The sequence below is a fragment of the Loxodonta africana genome, chromosome 5, assembly GCF_030014295.1.
Source record: "Loxodonta africana isolate mLoxAfr1 chromosome 5, mLoxAfr1.hap2, whole genome shotgun sequence".
Lineage (NCBI taxonomy): Eukaryota > Metazoa > Chordata > Mammalia > Proboscidea > Elephantidae > Loxodonta > Loxodonta africana.
In genome coordinates, this window is record NC_087346.1 from 23,673,020 (window position 1) to 23,695,094 (window position 22,075).

Genomic DNA, 22,075 nt, shown 5'->3' on the forward strand with positions numbered 1-22,075 from the left:
TTTTATCCCCACGTGTCTGTCAGTTTGTCGTACTGTGGTGCCTTGCATGTTGCTGTGATGCTGGAACCTATGCCACTGGTATTCAGACACCAGCAGGGTCACCCATGGAGGACAGGTTTCAGCTGAGCTTCCAGACTAAGACAGAGTAGGAAGAAGGACCCAGCAGTCTACTTCGGAAAAGCATTAGCCAGTGAAAACCTTATGAAGAGCTGCAGAACATTGCCTGACACAGTGCTGGAAGATGAGCCCCCCAGGTTGGAACGCACTCAAAAGATGACTGAGGAAGAGCTGCCTCCTCAAATTAGAGTCGACCTTAATGACATGGATGGAGTAAAGCTTTCGGGACCTTCATTTGCTGATGTGGCACGACGCAAAATGAGAAGAAACAGCAGCAAACATCTGTTAATAATTGGAACCTGGAATGTACGAAGTATGAATCTAGGAAAATTAGAAATCATCAAAAATGAAATGGAAGGCATAACCATCGATATCCTAGGCATTAGTGAACTGAAATGGACTGGTATTGGCCATTTTGAATTGGACAATCAAATAGTCTACTACGCGGGGAATGACAGCTTGAAGAGGAATGGTGTTGCATTCATCGTCAAAAAGAACATTTCAGGATCTATCCTGAAGTACAATGCTGTCAGTGATAGAATAATATCCATACGCTGGCAAGGAAGACCAGTTAATACGACTATTACTCAAATTTACCACCAACCACTAGGGCCAAAGATGAAGAAATACAAGATTTTTATCAGCTGCTGCAGTCTGATACTGATCAAACATGCAATCAAGATGCATTGATAATTACTGGTGATTTTAATGCGAAAGTTGGAAACAAAGAAGAAGGAGAAGTAGTTGGAAAATATGGCCTTGGTGATAGAAACAATGCTGGAGATTGAATGATAGAATTTTGCAAGACCAACGACTTCTTCATTGCAGATACCTTCTTTCACCGACATAAACGGCGACTATACACATGGACCTCGCCAGATGGAGCACACAGAAATCAAATTGACTACATCTGTGGAAAGAGACGATGGAAAAGCTCAATATCATCAATCAGAACAAGGCCAGGGGCCGACTGTGGAACAGGCCATCAATTGCTCATATGCAAGTTCAAGCTGAAAGTGAAGAAAATCGGAGCAAGTCCATGAGAGCCAAAATATGACCTTGAGTATATCCCACCTGAATTTAGAGACCATCTCAAGAATAGATTTGACACATTGAACACTAGTGACCAAAGACCAGATGAGTTGTGGAATGACATCAAGGACATCATCCATGGAGAAAGCAAGAGGTCATTGAAAAGACAGGAAAGAAATAAAAGACCAAGATGGGTGTCGGAGGAGACTCTGAAACTTGCTCTCGAATGTCGAGCAGCTAAAGCAAACGGAAGAATTGATGAAGTAAAAGATCTGAACAGAAGATTTCAAAGGACGGCTCGAGAAGACAAAGTAAAGCATTATAATAACATGCGCAAAGAGCTGGAAATAGAAAACCAAAAGGGAAAAACACTCTCAGTGTTTCTCAAGCTGAAAGAACTGAAGAAAAAATTCAAGCCTCAAGTTGCAATAGTGAAGGATTCTATGGGGAAAATATTAAATTGGTTCAATTGGTTTTATATAGTTATTGTTTTCAGAGGACAGCTAAATCTTGTTTCTGCTAAAATAGGCAGTTCCGTCAAGAAGAAATTATGGAAACAAATGACAGCACCACAAAAATTATTTCTTGCTGGCACTAATCCTGCTACCACTAAAACATGTTGAATAAATATTTGTGAAATACTGTTTTGTAGGGTACCATATTATTAGCCTGTTTAGAAGACTCATATGTCTCTTTCTAGCTTGATTCTATAAATATTGTGGTAGGAGGAAGGAACAGGACACCTATGGTATTTGTATAATTATTCATATCTATAAGTTGCTAGGAAACCCTGGTGGCATAGTGGTTAAGAGCTATGGCTGCTAACCAAACCGTAGGCAGTTCACATCCACCAGGCACTCCTTGGAAACTCTATGGGGCAGTTCTACTCTGTCCTATAGGGTTGCTATGAGTCAGAATTGGCTCAAGGGCGATGGGTTTTGTTTTTTGGGTATAGGTTGCTAAGTCCTATAATTTAAGGTAAGGTTTATCCTTTGAAAAAGTTCACAGAGTCCCCCTAAGTCGGGCAGGCGCTATTCATAAGTTAGAGATAGAGAGCTGAGTTCTTTCCGATAGCCAGAAACTTAGAGGGAAGGAAAAACTGTGTACAAAAGACATGGGACGATTGAGTGTGGGAGTGGGAACTGGGCAAGTTACAGAAGGCTGGACACCAGTTTAACCTAACTGAAATTGATCAAAGACTAAACCATAAACCCAACCAAGCCCATTGTCATCAAATCGATTCCCATTCATGGCGACCCTATGTGTTACAGAGTAGAACTACTCCATAGGGGTTTAATTATCTGTAATCTTTACAGAAGCAGATCTCCAGGTCTTTCTTCTATAGTGCTGCTGGGTGAGTTTTAACCATCAAACCTTCAGGTAGTAATTGAGCCACCCGGGGGAAGAATTAATATATAAGTGATTTTTGATAAGAGGTGGATCCAAGTGACTACCAATCTCTTAAAACTTCCTAAGACCTTAATTATTTCTTTCAACAAAAATGCTATGCATATATACTCTACATAAAGCACTTGGGTGGCACAAATTGTGTAAGATGTGGTCTCTGCAATCAAGTAGTTTATGATTGAATTGGATTTGCAGTAAAGTCTCTACTCTGAGATGCTTAGTGGTGTGTGGCTGAGTACTCCTACACTAAAGGGAAATCCATGGAACCCGTCATACCAGGCTACTCCATTTGATTCAGCATTTCCAGAATCCCATGGCATAATGACATTATCAATAATGTTTCATCATTTTCTTTTTAAAAACATTTAAGGGTATTATGTTTTGAAAAATAAGAACATAAAAAGAAGCAAAAAGAAATAAAATAAAACTCTCTCAAAATCATGAACCAGATCTAATCACTGTTTACATTTTAGTGTCTGATACTTTTCCTTTGAGACAACAAATTTTCTGTATTTTTTGGTGTGAATAGCTTTACAGAATGTGTTGTATCTTCAACTTGTTTCTTGATTTTCTAAAGATGTAGGCATTTTTGAAGTCAATGGAACTAAATTGCAACTAAGAATGGGAATAAAATTTAAAAAGCACAAACTATTAGTTCCCACAGGAAAAAAAAAAATTAGTTTCCACAGAGGACATGTAAATGCTATCATTTGATCATTCATAGACTCAGAGAAGAGTTAAAAATATTATAACATAATTAATACATGTCTTGGTAGAAAAATTAGAAAGTATGGGTATGGTAGAAGAAAAAAAAGTCACCAGAAATCCCAGAAATAATATAACTATTAACATTTCAGTGTATGTCTTTCTTGAACTTTTATCTGCATGCACACAGCTTTCAACAAAATGTGATCATACTCTACAAAATGGTTTATGACTTTACTTTTTTACTTTTCCACATTCTTCTATGTCAAAAAATATACTTTGGCTACATAATTTTTTTTAAAAACTGCATGATATTCCATCATATGGCTAGATCATAATTTAATAAGCTTCTTATTGTGAGGCATATAAATTGTTTCCAATTTATAGTTAAGAATAGTGAGAAGAACATTCTGTCTATACATTCGCCTCTTCTTTTTGATGATATCCTTGGTAACACAATAGGCATTTAAAGTGATGAAATACGCTTGTCAGAATAGAGAAAAAAATCTGCTTCTCTGATAGTTGTATGTCAAGGTGTCATCACTTACTGTGTCCTGAAAATTGAAAGCTATTTATCAAGTAGCGTAAGAAAAAGTGACAGAATAATGATCTGGCTGAGAAACATAACTTAGGATGTGAGATAATGTGGAAGGACTTTTCTGAGAACTATTTAATGAGTCCTCATAAAATGTTGGTCAACTGAATCTCTAACCTTGGATTTGAGTCTGATTACTCTTTAGTTAAAACATTTTTTTTTTTGTCAAAAGTTATTTATGCTTCACAGTATCTAGCTCAGCTTCCAGATTTCAGCATATGATTCACAGAGGGAGGAAAAACAGGAAGCACAGAAATTTAGCAGGAGTCAGCCGTGACAGAAAAAAGTGTATGATATATATCTTGTTCAGGATGGGAATAAACAGCCATGGTTTTGGATAAACGTCTGATGAACTTGATAGAACATTATGTTTCTGAGGCAGTAAATCAAGAACACAGGAGCAATAGTGAACAGTGGCAAATTTTAGCACTTTTCCAGGCAAGACCCAAATTACCACGCAGAAATTATCAGAACAGGGATTTAACCTGCAATGCTGTAGGTGGGGTGCAGTGTATACCTGGGTGAGATAAGAATCATATTGCAGGTGCTGGGGCTATGTTCACCCCAGAAGGATCATCGTGTGTACAAAAGTTTTGGTAAGACACAGCAGGGATAGCACAGTAAAGAATTGGTATCAATAAGGTTAAAACAGGATGCATCCCAGCAGATGAATGCAACCCATGGATAAGAAATCTAGAAATAGGTGGTTATTTTAAAAAGTCAAGTAATACAAGTGGCAGATATCAGAGAATTCTATTGACAAACTTGAAGGGGAGAATCCTAGTACCTGCAAAGAAGAACCTATTGGCAGGAGTAGGTGGACCACCTGTCCAAGAGAGACTAGGTCACTAGGGTGGTTCCTAAAACGGGGCAAACAAGGTAGGGTGATCAGTGATTAGAAATGGGGCTGGCAGAGACTGTCTGGACTTAATGGCAAGACTGGCTTGACACTAAATGCTAGAGTCTAGATTGCAACAGAATACAAGATCTGAATTGCACCTAGAGACAGAAAGAGTGGAGTTAGCAAATAGGACCCAAGTGATTCCAGCTCCGGGGAAAAGAAGTTTGCAGATTAGAGGTAGGACCTGGCTTGAGAATGTGAAGCACCTATCATTAGTGATGTTACATATAACAGCCTAAGTGCTGTCATCTTGTCACCTGGTATTGTCAGGTCCCTAGGTGGTACAGTTTACACTTGTCTACTAACTGAAAGGCTGGTGGTTTGAATCCACTCATAGATTCTGCAGAAGAAAGGCCTGTTGATCTACTGTAAAATTATAGCCATTGAAAATTCTATAGAGTGCAGTTGTATTCTGACACACATGGGGCTGCCATGAGTTAGAATTGACTTGACAGCAATGGGTTTTCCCTCTTACATAACAGCACATGACCTTCTTTTACGTTCCAGAGCCATTCTCAACCAACTGACTCTCAGAGTGCACATAATTTTACCCTTCTCTAGGCATGGCAGGAGGGAGAGGATTAGAAGATGGTTGTAGTTTTTGATCTTCATCAGAACTCATTGCCCCAGTATAATCATGAGAAAAATATCAAATTTCAATAGAGAGAAACTACAAAATATCTGACCAGTGTTCCTTAGAGCTGTCAAAGCCATCAAAAACGTGGAAAGTATGAGAAACTGTTACAGCCAAAAGGAGCTTAAAGAGACATGACAACTAAATGTAATGTGGAATTCTGGAAGGGATTTTGGAACAAAGGATATTAGGTAAAAATTAAGAGAATCTGAATAAAGTATGAACTTCTGTGAATAATAATGATAATAATGTATCCATACTGGTTCATTTATCGTGTCATATGAACCATATGAATGTAAGATGTGTAAGAAAAAAAAATTTGCCTTCCAAATAGGGAGCGCAATATATCCCAAATTAAGTAATGGGTTAAAAAAAGCCAAAACTGCTAAGGGGCGGGGGGGGGGAAGGCTAAATAGAGTAAAAAAAAATCTTACCAGTAAACTCTTACCTGTGCCACTTATCTAAATATTAATTAACTGAATTTCCCTTCATTTGTAAGCTGTTCCATATTCATTTCATAGCTCCTCCTTACTCCTTAAGAAACATTTGAAATTACCAAACAAAAAGAAACATCAGCTAAGAAAAATTATATGCCATATCTTTTAATTCCACTACTAAAATATCTGAATTTAAAGAAGCATGCCAATATGATAAAAATCAAAGGCCCTTCTCCAAAATGCAGTGTAGAGAAGGAAGGTGGGGTTTATATATTGAGCCTTACCAAATAACTCAATTACACCTTTGTTGTGGATTCATTTCCATGAGCGTATTGTAGATTGGAGATCTGTAATCTTACTTTTTTTTTTGTCATTTTTGGTCATGATGGTCTGACTCTATGTAAAATCTCAGATGTCCAATCAGAATAAGTAGAACTTCACAGGATCTCAAATTCATGCTTGGCGTGACCAGAAAGGCCCTGGGCCCTCTGCCCTTCTTTATCACATACCCTATGATCTCCTACAGCCCCACTGCATTAAATATCATCTTTGTTCTTGTTAAGTGCTGTTGAGTTGATTTTTGACTCATAATGACACCATGTGACATAGTAGAACAGCCCCACAGGATTTTCTTGGCTGTAATCTTTACAGGAGTAGATCATTAGGTCTTTCTCATGAGGAGCTGCTGGTTGGGCTCCAACAACCCATCTTTCAATTAACAGCTACAAGTTTAACCAGTGTGCCACCAGGACTCCTTAAATACTATCTCTAGCAATTTATTTTATGTTATTTGCTGTTGTTGTGAATATACACAGCAGAACATACACCAATCCAACAATTTCTATGTGTACAATTCAGCAACATTGGTTACATTCTTCGAGTTCTTCGAGCTGTACAACCACTTTTCCTGACTATTCCTCCTCCATTACTGTAAACTGACTGCCCCCTGAGGTGCTTATCTAACCTTTTGATCCCTGACCTTTTTACTGAGGTTGAAACCATAGGTCTAACTGCCTACTTGACATTTCCATTAGACCACTTCCCTCCAAACCTGCTCCTTTTCAGTCTTTCCAAATCAATGAATGCACCATTGCTCATTTATAGTCATGCCCCACAGAGCAGCCAAAGTGATCTTTTAAAACACAAATTACATCATGTCACTTTACTATTTCAAATCTTCCAATGGCTTCCCCTACAAGTAGAATAAAATGCATTCAGTTCTATTATAAAGATTGCTTGATGTATTAGGGAAAATTTGAGCATAATGTGAATTTCATGTTTGCTTAAGTTTGAAAAACACTGGGTGAATGAAGAAACTGCACACAGTTGAAGCAAGATGTGTAAGGACACATAATGCACACATGCACACATTGAAACTTCCACCTGCTACCTAAGTGTGCATGGGGCCACACCCATCCATATCTGTGCTAACAACTTTCCTTTAGATTTCCTTCCACCACTTCAAAATAACCCACAAGTTGCAACCCTTCTGAAGCCCACTTCCACAACCAAACTCCAAGTCTATTTTGAGGTAAAGTGACATGTTTATTACATTATTTATTTATTAACTATTGAAAATGTGAAAAATTATGCTGTTTTTTTCTAGGTTTCTATAATTTATGTGTCACTGACAAAGTTTTTGAATGTTTTACTTAATACTCAAATTACACCCTGTGGGTTTTGTTTTTTGGGGAGGAGGACCAAAAACCACATCAAGTCTGTTGCCGTCTAATTGGTTCCAACTCATAGCGGCCCTATAGGACAAGTAGAACTGCCTCGTTTTAGTCATTTAGTGCTGCTGTAACAGAAATACCATGAGTGGATGGCTTTGACAAACAGAAATTTATTCTCTCACGGTCTGGGAGGCTAGGAGCCCAAATTCAGAGTGCCAGCTCTAAGAGAAGGCTTTCTCTCTCAGTGGGTTCTGGAAGAAGATCCTTGTTATCAATCTTCCCTTGGTCTAGAAGCTTCTTGGAGCAGGAACCTCAGGTCCAAAGGGCGTGCTCTGCTCCCTGCACTGCTTTCTTGGTGGTTTGAGGTCCCCTTGTCTCTCTGGTTGCTTGTCTCTTTTATATCTCAAAAGAGATTGGCTCAAGAAACACAATCCAATCTTGTAAATTGAGTCCTGCCTCATTAACATAACTTCTGCTAATTCCATCTCATCAACATCATAGGGATAGGATTTACAACTCGTAGGAAACTCACATCAGAAGACAAAATGGTGGATAATCACACAATACTGGTCATCTTGGACTAGCCAAGTTGACACATATTTCTGGGGGGCACAGTCCAATCCATGACATACCCTATAGGGTGTCCAAGGAGCGGTTGATGGATTTGAACTGCCACCCTTTTGGTTAGCAGCTTAGCTCTTAACCACTACAAAACCAGGGTTGGAAGATGGGGGAGGGGAGAGGAGGCTAAGTGGATTTATTAGAAAAAGCCAGGGTTTCAAAGGGCTTAAGAGTTCACATTGGGGCCCTTCTTGCCAAAGGTGGGCATAACATTGACAAAATGCTGATTGTACTGCATTCAGACAGCCAGTCTTCTTGTTCTTCTCCTGTCTGGCCACTTTGGGAGTCTGACTTTCCCAGCTCAGAACAGGGAGACATGGATTTTACCTCCAAACATGTGGCCAGCCACTTCCGGAGTGGTTAGGGCCTCCAACCTACTCTAGCTCAAGATAGCCTCATCCTCCCAGGCCATTCCTGACAATAGCATGACTTGATCTTCCACGGCAATGCCATCCAGGGATGCTGCACGAGCCTTGATCTGGGTGTCTCCTGGCCAGTCACTGTGAGGGTGTGCAGCTTCTGGGGACAAAGAGTTGCATGGAGGAGGCTGAGATGTGGCTCCCACTGCTGTTACCTCGAAGTCAGGGCCCAGAAAAGGAAGGAACAAGAATGGGCACGGCCCTCAGCACTTGCTGTGAGCTTCATTACTGCTCAACCCTGTGGGTTTTATTGCACAATTTACCACAGTGCAGTGGCTTTTAAAAACTCATGTTGCATTATAGCAGAACCGGCAGTACAAATTCCTTATTTTCAAGGCCCTAATTTTTTTTTTTTTTTTTTTAATCTATTTGGCCTCAGCCTCCAACCTCATCTCATAGGAGTCTTCTTTGGCTCACAGTGATTCAGCCACACAGCTACGCTCCCACCTCAGGGTCTTTGAAATACCTGTTCTTTCTGTCTGAAAATGCATTCCTCCTCTTCTTGTCGTGCTGGCTCCATTTAGGTTTCACCTTCAATTTCAAATTCTCAGACTGTGATTCCAGGTCAGATTCCTAATCACTTTTTCTGAAGTACCATCCTCAAAGCCCCCACCAATATCACAATTATATCACCTTGTCTATTTTTTTCATAGCACTTATCACAATATAAAATTATCTGAAATATTTTATTATTCAGCTTACTAACATGTTAGATCCTTGATGATACTTCTTTATATCTATAGACTCTAACAAGGCCTGGTATACAGTGGGTACTCAATAAATATTTTTTGAGTCAGTGAACGAATTGATGGGGAAAAGTGCTTACATTATATTCTTTGTCCTACCATTAATGCTTTTGGAGCCCTGGTGGCGAAGTGGTTGGCTGTTAATCAAAAGATCAGCAGTTAGAATACACCAGCTGCTCCTTGGAAACCCTATGGGGAAGTTCTACTCTGTCCTATAGGGCCACTATGAGTTGAAATCGACTCGATGGCAGTGAGTTTGATTTTTAAGTATTAATGCTTTTATAAAAACAAACAAACATATTTTTGAGCTATAAATTCATGTCAGGAAAAATATTCAGTCATATACTGTAAATCTTCCTTTAAGCTCTTCCCAGGGGATCAGTGACTGAGCACTGGGAAAAAGAAAATACTCAGACTCTGGAAAGATTACTGGATATTGGCTCTGCACTGATGCTAAATCTAGGGGAAACAAAATGCCACTATGGTCCCCTAATCACATTGAGGCTTGTGGTGGTCTAGGAATAAAAGTTAATAGAAAAGTACAGCAACTACAAAAAGACAAGACCACTGAAGATTTAGAATCTCCAGAAATGAAATTTTGATTCACCAAGCAAGGCAGAGAACCCCGAGTAGCTGAGACCCTGACTCAGGACAAAGGAAACATAAATGAGATGTAGAAGAAAGGAGATAAAATTATCAACTAAGGCCATGTGGCCATTACAGAAACGAGGACTGCAGCAGCTATATCTTGATATCTTGGCTGTGTTTGTACATATACATATATACTTCTCTTTGTTTTCCCTTTCCTAGAATCTTATGCAAGTTTTGTTGGAGGTAAACTTTCCAACATAGTCTTTAGATAATAGAACATTCACATGTGGCTGTGACTGAATCTGAGGCGCAATTAACACAATTCAGAGACAAATAATCAATGGTTGGAACCTTGCATCTCCATATTTTGGGAAGAGAATGAGAATGCCTTCATTTGTCTAAAGGATAGTTCCACCATGCTAGGTGCAAACATAGGGTTTGCTTTGTTATTGTATGGAAGATATGCATGGATGTTGAGTAGATAAATGCGTAAACTGTGCCAATTATTAAGCTACTGTGTCTCAGGTCTAAGTGCACCATTTAATCTCTGCTTTGTAATGTTGTGGCTGGATTCTGCAAGCTGCATCTCTTTGTCAGCTGGCTCCCTGCTTGGCTCTGACAAAAGGAGCTGCTAGAGAGAACTGCAAAGCTTGAGAAAAGAAAAGAAACACGGTCCTTTCTGTTTGCTGACAGGTTGGGCTCCTCTCAGCATCACATCAGCATCATTTTTTCAACCCAGCTGTGGCATATTGCTCTTATGGAAGCAATTGAATCCAGTTTGCAGATTTTCCCAACTTTAAAGAGCCAGTTCCATTGTGCCTCTCAAAGATTCTAGTGCCAGTCAGTCAGCACTTTCTCCTGAGAAGTCAGCACCCCTGCCCTGTGGGATACTGCCTTAGGCTGGTTTCTCTAGAGAAGCAAAACCACTGAAGTGTGTGTATATATATATATATATCTACATATCTACATATATTTCAAGAGAATGGCTCATGCAGTTATAGAGGCTGGCAAGCCACAAATCCCTGGGTCAGGAGTCAGGGTAAAGGTTTCTCCTGACTCAAGTAGCTGCAGGGGCTGATGAACCCAAGCTCATCAGGTCAGATGGTCGGCTGCTGGCTCACAGGCTGCAGAGGCTGACAAATCCAAGATCAGCAGTCAGTATGGCAAGCAGCTGGCTCAAGTCTAAAGAACCAGAAGTCAGATGATGACAAGCCAGATGCAAGGCCCAGATCAAGCAAATGAGCTTTGCCAGAACATCCATATATATATTGGATGCAGGCCACATCCCCAAGGAAACTCCCTATACAACCATTGGTTGATCACATCAGAACACATCATAGAGGTCGACTACATCGTTAAAACTGTCAAATTACATTATTACTGAACTGCCAAACTCCATCATTACATAAGGGCTAAATCTCTGAGAATCACGGCCCAGCAAAGTCGTCACACAACCTTAACCACCACAGGTTCCTCCTCCAAGCACACAGACACTTGCTCCAGTGCAGTAATATTCTCTTTTTAGTGGCCTGAGTATACAAGTTCTAAGTTTTAGTAATTTCAACCTCTTCCTTCATCTTCCTAACCCCAGGGGTGGTAGCTGATGCTTGTAGTTCTAGCTTCATTACATCTTGATTTTCTTCAATTAAAAAAATTACTTTTTTAGTTTATTCTTTTATCTAGTTTAATTCTTTATATTAAATTCTCTCTTACGTGATTTTTATCTACTAACAAAGATCTATACACAATACAAAAACACTATATTTTTAACACTGAATAGACATTTAAAAAAATTCAGAATCCTTAATTGATCAGACTTGTGAATTCACATTCTTCAAAAGCCATTTTTTATCCTTTGTTTGTGCATCTTCCCTTTGTCAGCCCCTTGGAGGTATGTTCTATTCATTATCATCTGGTTTCTAAGTGAAGGAGAATTTTAATTGATACATTTGGTCTGAGGTCTAAGTAGAAACTCAGCCTTTTAGATTTTCCAAATGAGATCATTCAAAGTGAACTGAATTAGAGTTGGGAATATGCCAATTTAGGTCAAGTAGAAACACACTAATCTTAAATATTTCTGTACTTTGTTTTTATTCTTTATCTTTTGGAACAAATAGAATACAATAGTATATAAGTTGTTTCTGAGATGTCAGGTGAACGGAACACTGTTGCTTGAAATTCAAGAACAAACAATGTTTTCTTATATTTGATCAGCATTTTAAATATATGAAAAACCAAAGCACACATGATGATAAGTATATAAACCACGTCCACAAGATGGTGTGTAAGGGATCTTATGACTTAGGTTTACTCACAGTTCACCCCATGCCTTAGTCTATGGCAGTCCCCCAAAACCGATGGATTGAAGCTACAGAAATACTTCTTATCTTGAGTTTATGGGTAGGGGCTATCAGAGACATATCTGTAAGAATCTAGGGAAGACAGAGACTGATATTCTACAAGGCATTAGCTAATAGACAAAGTCAGAAGCCCCAAAACTGTGCTGTGCAGTCCTTTGGTAAATTTCTTTGGTAGCTTCCAAATTGGCAGAACTGTTTTATCAATTGTCTTTATCTTTTAACTCTTATGTACTAAGCATTCAGATCCTATGGAAGCTAGGCAGAAAGGTAAGAAATAACCATTACTTCCAAGAAACTTGCCCCACAAGTGACCTAACCACTAGCTGTATTGTCATGAGTAGCCACTGTTAGCTGAAGATAATTCAAAAAGGATTGCAGCAGTACCTCTACAGGGAACTTCCAGAAATCAAGCCGAATTCAGAAGAGGAGGTAGAAAGAGGGATATCATTGCTGATGTCAGAAGGATCTTGGCTGAAAGCAGAGACTACCAGAAAGATGTTCACTTCTGTTTTACTGACTACGTAAAGGCATTCGACTGTGTGGATCATAGCAAATTATGGTTAGTATTTCAAAGAATGGGAATTCCAGAACACTTGATATGCTCATGCAGAACCCGTACATAGAAAAAAAGTCAGTCATTCGAACAGAACAAGGGAATACTAACTGCATAGTTTAAAATCTGAAAAGGTGTGCCTCAAGGTTGTATCCTTTCACCATACTTATTTAATCTGCATGCTGAGCAAATAATCTGAGAAGCTGGACTATATAAAGAGCACAGTGTCAGGACTGGAGGAAGTCTCATTATAAACCTGTGTTATGCAGATGACACGACTTTACTTGCTGAAAGTGAAAAGGACTTGAAGCACTCACTGAAGATCAAAAGCTACAGCCTTCAGTATGGATTACGCCTCAACATAAAGAAAACAAAAATCCTCACAACTGGACCAATAAGCAACATCACGATAAAGGGAGAAAAGATGGAAGTTGTCAAGGATTTCATTTTACTTGGATCCACAATCAGTGCCCATGGAAGCAACAGTCAAGAAACCAAAGGACATATTGCATTGGGCAAATCTGCTGCAAAAGACCTCTTTAAAGTGTTAAATATCAAAGATGTCACTTTGAGGACAAGGTGTTCCTGACCCAAGCCATGGTCTTTTCAATTACCTAATATACACGGTAAAGCTGGACAATGAATAAGGAAGACTGAAGAAAAATTGATGCCTTTGAATTATGGTGTTGGCGAAGAATATTGAATATACTGCGGACTGCCAAAAGAATAAGCAAATGTGTCTTGGAAGAAGTACAACCAGAATGCTCCTTAGAAGCAAGGATGGCAGGACTACATCTCACATACTTTGGGTGTGTTATCAGGAGCCATTAGTCCCCAAAGAAGAACTTCATGCTTGATAAAGTAGAGGATCAGAGAAAAAGAGGAAGACCCTCAGTGAGATGGATTGACACAGTGGCTACAATAACGGGCTCAAACACAGTAACAATTGTGAGGATGTCACAGGACGGGGCAGAGTTTCATTCTGTTGTACGTAGGGTTGCTATGAATCAGAACTGACTTGGCGGCACCTAACAACAACAACAACATTGAACGAACAAATCTGTGTTAGAAGTGCAGCCAGAACACTTCTTAGAAGAGATGGTGAGACTTCGTCTCACATGCTTAGGACATGTTATCACAAGGATACCTAACAACAACAGTCATTGTAACATCAAATTTGGCCTGTCAGTTTTATGACTCATCTGTTAAAATGGTACCTGACAATTCAATATGTCACAGGAGAAGATTTGTTATTTTTCGTTTCTAGCCTTTCTTCCTCCTTACCTTTATCCATCAATTCTCCTAGAAGAGAATGGAAAGAGTGAACTTGCGAAGAATGGAAATTCCAGAACCTTGTGTGAAGCAGAGTTGGGAACATGGGGTGGGGAAAAGAATTAGAGAATCTGAAAGAACCAAGAAGAGGCACAATTTCTTTTCTTTTTTTTTTTTTTTTTAAAGGTACTCAAGCTGAGATTAAAGAAAGAGTATTGGGATTTTGTTATGAGAGGTTCTGGAGCAGCTGTGGGATGAGAGAGAAGAGAGGAAACAGGCTGTTGAGAAGTGTTATTGTGGATTACAAATGTGACCTTGCTTCATGTCCTTAGAGAGATACATGTAAAGATGTAAATTTCTTAAAATACGTTTTGTTTCTGGACTATGCTTCTCCGAGATTCCATGCGAGGACTGGGCAATATGGTACTGACTTATTTTGAAGTTTTGTATAGGATACAGCTCGTTTCCATACATTATCATTTAAATGAAGGAACTTCAGTTTAATATATCAGGTTTTAATTTTGGGGGGTACATGTTTCCGTTGTGGTTCTTATATAAGTTGTGGCTTAGTGTCTCTTTCTTTCCCTACTTCCGATTCACTGTAGTACAAATGTGTTTTCTGAGGAAATTTACTGAAGTTGAGATAAGAGTTATGTGTACACAGCAAGCAGGGAGTGTTAGGCTCTTTGAAAGCTGCTAAAAGTTATAAAAAAAAATAAAACCCAGTTAGCTTCCAGTAATTGTTAGTCCTAAGACTGGACCAACATTAGATGGCTGGTAAATCATTGCTCAGGACAGTTCATGCACCCAGGCCAAGAACTTCACGGAATACCTCTGATATTGTCATTGATTTTGTCACTCTCTGGAAAATAGACTCTTTAATAACACACCGTGTTTTTGGTTATCCAGATTCTCATTTGTCTCCAGTCTAAATAACTTGGCACTTTTATTGCTATGGAAACCTCAGTGGCGTAGTGATTAAAGCACTGTGGCTGCTAACTAAAAGGTCAGCAGCTGGAATCCACCAGGCGCTCCTTGGAAACTCTATGGCGTAGTTCTACTCTGTCCTATAGGGTCACTATGAATCGACTTGATGGCAACAGGCTTGGTTTTTTGCTTTTTTTTTTTAGTTGCCATTTTTTTTTATAGCTGCTATCACTACTGCTTCTATCATTTAATGCAGTTGGCTAACTTTTACTGATTGCTTACATTGTTCCAGGTATTATGCTAGGTACCCTACACATAATTTCATTTAAGTTTGTACTTGTGTAACTTCTATGCAATAGACCCTAACATTTCATTTAGTTCTTAGATATCCCTGTTATGAATTAAATTGTGTTCCTCCCAAAAGATATGTTGACATACTAGCCCTCGTACTTGTTAATGCGGCCTTGTTTGGAGAAATAGATTCTTTCTTTGAAGATACTATCAGTTAAGTTATACAGGAGTAGGGTAGGGTAGGGTAGGGCGTAGTATTAATCCCTTCTAAGTGGCGTCTTATAAAAAGGAAGAACAGACACAGACAGGGTGTGACACACAAGGGGAAAATACCATGTGAATATACATCTACAAGCCAAAGGACACCAAGGTGTGCCATGAGATGCCAGGGGCCACCAGAAGCTGTAAGTGAAAAGGAAGGATTTTCTCCTCTAGCCAACAGAGAGTGCATAGCCCCATCAACATTATGAATTCAAACTTCTAGCCCCTTGTCTTAGTTATCTAGTACTGTCAGAGATACCACAAGTGGGTGGCTTTAACAAACAAAAATTCATTTTCTCACAGTTTAGGAGGCTAGAAGTTTGAATTCAGGGTGCAGGCTCTACAGGAAGGCTTTCTGTCTCTGTTGTGCTCTGTGGGAATGTCCTTTTCTCTTTTCAGCTTCTGTTTTTTGGTTTCTTGGAAATCTCATGTAGCTTGGCATCTATCTTTCCCCATCTCTGCTTGCTTGCTTCCTTGCTTAATCTGTTTTCTTTTATATCTAAAGAAAACATTGATTTAAGACATACCTTACACTAATATTGTCTCATTAACATAAAGAAGACTCCTAAATGGGATTATAACCACAGATATAGGGGTTGGGATTTATAGCACGTAATTTTGACTTGATGGCAATGGGTAATTTTGGGGTACACAGATTCAATCCATAACATTCCACTCTTTGCCCCCCCAAAATTCATGTCCTTCCCACATGCAAAAGACATTCATCCCATCATATTATCCCAAAAGTCTTAAATAAACTTCAAACCCAAAATCTCACCTTCTGAATCATCTAAATCAAATATGGGTGAGACTTTAGGCATATTCCATCTTGGGGAAAAATTCCTCTTTATCTGTGAACCTAGAACACAAGATATCTGCTTCCAAAGTACCATGGTAGATCAGGCACAAGGTACACATTTCCATTACAAATGGGAGAAATTGGAGGGAAAGAAGAGTTAACAAGCACCAAGCCAGTCCAAAACCCAGCAAAACAAATTACATTACATCTCAAGGCTTAAACATAATCCTCTGTTTTCTGACACCATCTGGGCAATGTCCATGCCCTCCAGGCTCTGAGTGTAGACCATAGCCTCCAGATTCTGGATGTAGGCCTCTCAGCCCTGGGCAGAGGCCCCACCTTCCAAGCCCACTGGTAGAGAAACCTCATCCCTTGGCTTTGGGTGGCCCTGCTCTCTGAGGGGAGAAACTGCTCCCTCAGTCTTGGCATGCCTGTTCTTCTGCCCCTTGGGCATGGCAGTCCACCTGCTCAGTTTTTGGCATTGGCCCTATCCTCCTGCCGCACTTGTAAACAGCAGTCCCACACTGTGGAAATGAGTTGGTAAAGATCTGACTCTTTGAAATTAAGGAACCTGTGGCTCCATTGTTTGAAACCCAAGAGGCCATGGCTCCAACCTTTGAGACCTAGGTTTCTGTTGCTCCACCCTTAAAAACTTAGGAGGTTGTGGCTCCACCCCTTGAAACCAAGTCAGCCCTACTTCCAATGTTCCTTCTAACAGTTCTGCTGATCTTTAAGCTGCTCCAGGGAAGGTCCTTTTCTTTTCTTGGAGGACAAGAGATGTAGCTCCTTTGGTCTGTTTCCTGCCTATAGAATTCAAGAGGCAAACAGCTTTCCTTCTGTCTTAGTTATCTAGTGCTGATATAACAGAAATAGCACAAGTAGATGGCTTCAACAAATAGAAGTTTATTCTCTCACAGCCGAGTAGGCTAGAAGTCCAAATTCAGGGTGTTGCTCCAGGGGAAGGCTTTTTCTGTTGGCTCCGGAGGAAGGTCCTTGTCATCAATCTTCCCCTGGACAAGAAGCTTCTCAGTCAAGAACCCTGGGTCCAAAAGAAGTGCTCTTCTCCTGGCACTACTTTCTTGATGGTATGAAGTTCCCACTGTCTCTCTGCTTGCTTCTCTTTTATATCTCAAAAGAGATTGGCTTAAAACACAACCTAACCTTGTACATTGAGTCATGCCTCATTAACATAACTGCACAATCCCATCTCATTAACATCATAGAAATAGGATTTACAACACATAGGAAAATCATATCAGATGACAAAATGGTGGACAATCACACGATACTGGGAATCATGGACTAGCTAAGTTGACAGATATTTTGGGGGGACACAATTCAATCCATGACACCTTCCTTTCTTCCTTTCTCTCTCCACTTCAGCCTAAACTGATGGATTTTCTGCTGTGGTAGTTGGTTAGATCCATTAGCCACGGGCTTAATCTCTTTAACAAAAGACTGAGTCACCAAGTCCTCAGTGAGAGTTTTAGGGCACATATTCTTAGTTTGTAGAACAGAATTTTCCAAATCATTAAATTCTGGTTTAATTTTGCACTGTTCATCTTTAAGCCCATCTCTTTTCTATAGCATTTTACTGTAAGTGGCAAGGAGCACTGGCCCTTTAAGATATTGCTTAGAAATACCCTAAGCCAAATACCAAGGATCATTACTTACAAGTTCTGCTTTTCACCAAATATTTGAACATAATTCAGACGAGTTCTTTATCACTGCATGAAAAGCATTGTCCTTTCTCCATTGTCCAAACACATGTTCATCATTTCCTTTGAAAGCTTCACCAGAAACACATTTAACATCCACATATCTAGTAACATTCTGTTGATGGCACCATATGAATTTTCTATGACAATACTTTCTCTATAGCTCTCCTCACTTCCTTTTGAGCACTCGCCAGAATTGCCATTGATGTCTTAATTCTACCAATAGTCTCTTCAAGGCAGTCTAGGGCCTCACTATGAAACACATGGAAATTCCCCCAGCTTTTTTTCTACTCATTACCCAATTCCAAAACCACTTCAACATTTTAGGCATTTGTTAGAGCAGCACCCAAACTCTTAGTTATCTAGTGCTGCTATAACAGAAATGCCATACATATGCGGCTTTAGTAAACAGAAATCCATGTTCTCACAGTTTAGGAGGCTAGAAGTTTGAATTCAGGGCACAGGCTCTAGGGGAAGGATTTTCTCTCTGTTAGCTCTGAGGGAAGGTCCTTGTCTCTTTTTTGCTTCTGTTTCTTGGTTTCTTAGAGATCTCATGTGGCATGTATCTTCTTCCATCTCTGCTTGCTTGTTTCCTTGCTTAATCTACTCTCTTCTACATCTCAAAAGAGATGGCTTTAAGACACACCCTATACTAATAATGCTTCATTCACATAACAAAGAAAACCCTTTCCCAAATGGGATTATAACCACAGGTATAGGGATTAGAATTTAGAACACATACTTTTCGAGGCTGTAATTCAGTCCATAACACCTCCAGATATGTCAGAAAATCTATTTATGTTCTTTAAAGTCAATCATTTTGTGGTATTTTTTCATGGCATCCTTAGGAAATTAAGACACTTGCAAGATAGGTATTTTTAACCATATTAATTAACCCCAGAGCCCTTGTGGTGCAGTGGTTAAGAGCTCAGCTGCTAACCAAAAGTTCAGCAGTTTGAATCCACCAGCCACTCCTTGGAAACCCTATGGGGGCAGTTCTACTCTGTCCTATAATAGGATCTCTATATTTTTATGAGTTGGAATCGACTCAATGGAAATGGGTTTAATTAACCCCAGAAAATTTAACTTGCTTCACATGTTCACAGTTAATACATGTTAGAGCCAGGTTCTGAATCTGGGTTGGCCTACTCTAAAACTCAGATCATCATTCAAATTCCACCTTCAATTATAGAAGTGAATATGCAAGTAAGAATTTTTTTGGTAGAAAATACTTGGGTCATCTTTAGTAATGTAGTTGACTTAATTAGAAGGAAAAACTCCATGTGCTCAGGAGTGTTCTCTCAACTCCCCTCTCAATATAGAGGGTATTTGTTTTTGACTCTATCATAATTCATGCCAGAGTATATGAGAGTCTATCAGTATACTCTTACCTAACCCCTTTAATCCCACATGCCCTCTTGGTCAATTGGGAACAGCAAACAACTGCTAATAAAAGGCTTCAATACCAGGAGATTAAATAAGGTAGGGGGTTGATTTTCTACTCACACAGCATGAAGTGTGGAATCAGCCAGTCTTGGGCTAAGATAAGAGTCCCTGGGTTGTGTAAGGAGCCCCGGTGGCACAGTGGTTAAGAGATAGGCTGCCAACCAAAAGGTTAGCAGTTGTAATCCACCAGCTGCTCCTTGGAAACCCTATGGGGCAGTTCTACTCTGTCCTATAAGATTGCTATGAGTCAGAATTGGCTGGATGGCAATAAGTGTTTTGGGCTTTGAGTGATATAAACAATTAACACACCCAGCTGCTAACTGAAAGATGACTCAAGGCACCCAGCGGTGCCTAAGAAGAAAGGCTTGATGATATACTTCAGAAAAATCAGCCACTGAGAGTCCTATGGAGTGCAGTTGTACTCTGACACCTGGGGGTTGCCATGAGTCAGAATCAACTCAATGACAACTGACAGTTGTGGTGGGGAGGGGAGGAGTGGTATGGGCAGCTCTACTATCTCATCAGCGACTCAGATTCCTACTTTCCTGTTCCTCCATTATTAAGTCGTGGCTTCATCTTCAAGGTGCCTCCATGATCACAGAGGGACCCTAGCTATCATATCTGCGTTCTACAGGGAAGAATAAGATGGGCCTTAAAAAGACTTAAAAAAAAAAAAAATTCGTTGCTGTCGAGTTAATTCTGACTCAGAGTGACCCAACAGAGTAGAGTAGAACTGCCTCATAGAGTTTCCAAGGAACAGCTGGTGGATTTGAACTGCTAACCTTTTGGTTAGCAGCCATAGCTCTTAACCACTGTGCCACCTAGACTTCTTTAAAGAGCTTTCCTAGGGGCTCCACCCAGTGACTTCTGTTTATATCACACAAGTCGTATCAGCAAGGGTCGATGGGAAATGTTGGCCATTAATTAACTTTTGGAGGGATCAGTTCATGGGGAAGGGCATCATGTTTGGTAAAGTAGCGGGTCAGTGAAAAAGAGGAAGACCCTCAATGAGATGGGTTGACACAGTGGATGCAACAATGAACTCAAACATAACAACAATTGTGAGGATGGCACAAGACTGGGCAGAGTTTCGTTCTATTGTACATAGGGTCACTATGTATTGGAACTGACTGACGGCACCTGACAACAGTAATTAATTTTTGGCTGAACCCATTGCTGTTGTTATGTACGTCTCTTGGTGATTTGTATAACATTTGGACTTCCCAAATTATTACACTTAGGTTGATGATATCACTTTTTGTGTGTGAAAAGATATATACTCAAAAGCTTTGTGGAATTCTCCCACCAAAGGGAGTCTTTTCTCCCAGTCATTCTTGGTAAGCCCCAAATAACATGTCTGCAAATGTGAATGTAGTCTGTTTTCTGCTACCCCATACAGGGATTCTGTTGTAAGAAAAAGAGAATAGATATTGTGTAGTCAGTTAGCAGTTTTTTTTCATACTTCCTGAACAGAGTAATGCCTTCACAAGACCCCTGGATGTTTTGATTCAACTTTCTCTAGCTGTATTTAGAAAACATTATTTCCATTCTGCTAATCACAAAAAAAAGTTTCTTTAATCACCTTAGCTTTCTTCTCTCTTATCAAATTGTTTCTCTTTCTAATCAATTTCTACATTTTGAACCATAATATGCAGTGCACAGATTGTCCTTAAATCAATTTGCTTTGTTCTTTTTTCTAATCAAAATATGTAGGTCACTCAATTGTTTTTTCTTTCTCTTTAATCATTTCTGAATCAATCCTGAATTCTCTAGGTGAATCAACTAATTGCAGGTTGATGGGCTTCTCATATTATTCCTGAAATAGATCCAAAAGGGAGATCTATAAGAACTCCAACTCAGTGTGAAAGGAAGAATAATGAATTTCAAGAACAGAAGTAGCCTGTTTGTTTTTAATATCCATTAAGGTTCAGAAATCAAAAGCTATTTTTTTTGTCCTTTCAAGTTTTGCAGAAGTCAATACAATGTTTTAAAAAAAGCGTTGCCTCTTACTTTCTTATTCTCTGCAGTTCACTGTACCTAGTTGTTAGAACTAATAAGCTCAAGTCAGTTTCTAATTTGAGAAGTTCTGTCCTGGGCACGACTTATACAAGAATCCCTACCTCAGAAGTCTTGGTCTTCAGGTCAAATTCTATTCTTTATATGGTATACATGGCTGTTTCCACACTTTTTAAGTAAATAATACAATCAAGTATTATTTAAACAACATAAGGAAGCCTTGTTTACTCCTAGCAGGAGTTCTTGGACAATTACTCCTCCGCCTTATACTTCGAGTTACTGAACTAAATGTCTGTTTGTTTCCTTGAACTCATTGTACCTAATTGTTACTCTCTGAGTTTGCTGATTTCTCTGAATTTAATAGCTGATCAAATGACCCTTGACTTGATTTTGGAATGAACTATGTGCATTTTGTGTTATATGTTTAAAATACTGTGTATTCCTTACCCAATCCATTGTTAGAGGCCTAAATAAACCTGCCAGGCTGATTTCCTGCTTGTTTATAGTTGTTTCAAAGATGGGGGGGCTGTTGCTATTGCTTTCCATTCATTTGT

The 22,075-nt window shown here is 39.4% G+C and overlaps 1 pseudogene; it reads right to left on the reverse strand.

Annotated features, from left to right (window-relative positions):
- Window positions 1–5,972: 5,972 nt before the first annotated feature.
- Window positions 5,973–22,075, reverse strand: part of LOC111750778 (ubiquitin-like FUBI-ribosomal protein eS30 fusion protein) — a 57,758-nt pseudogene continuing 41,655 nt past the window's right edge.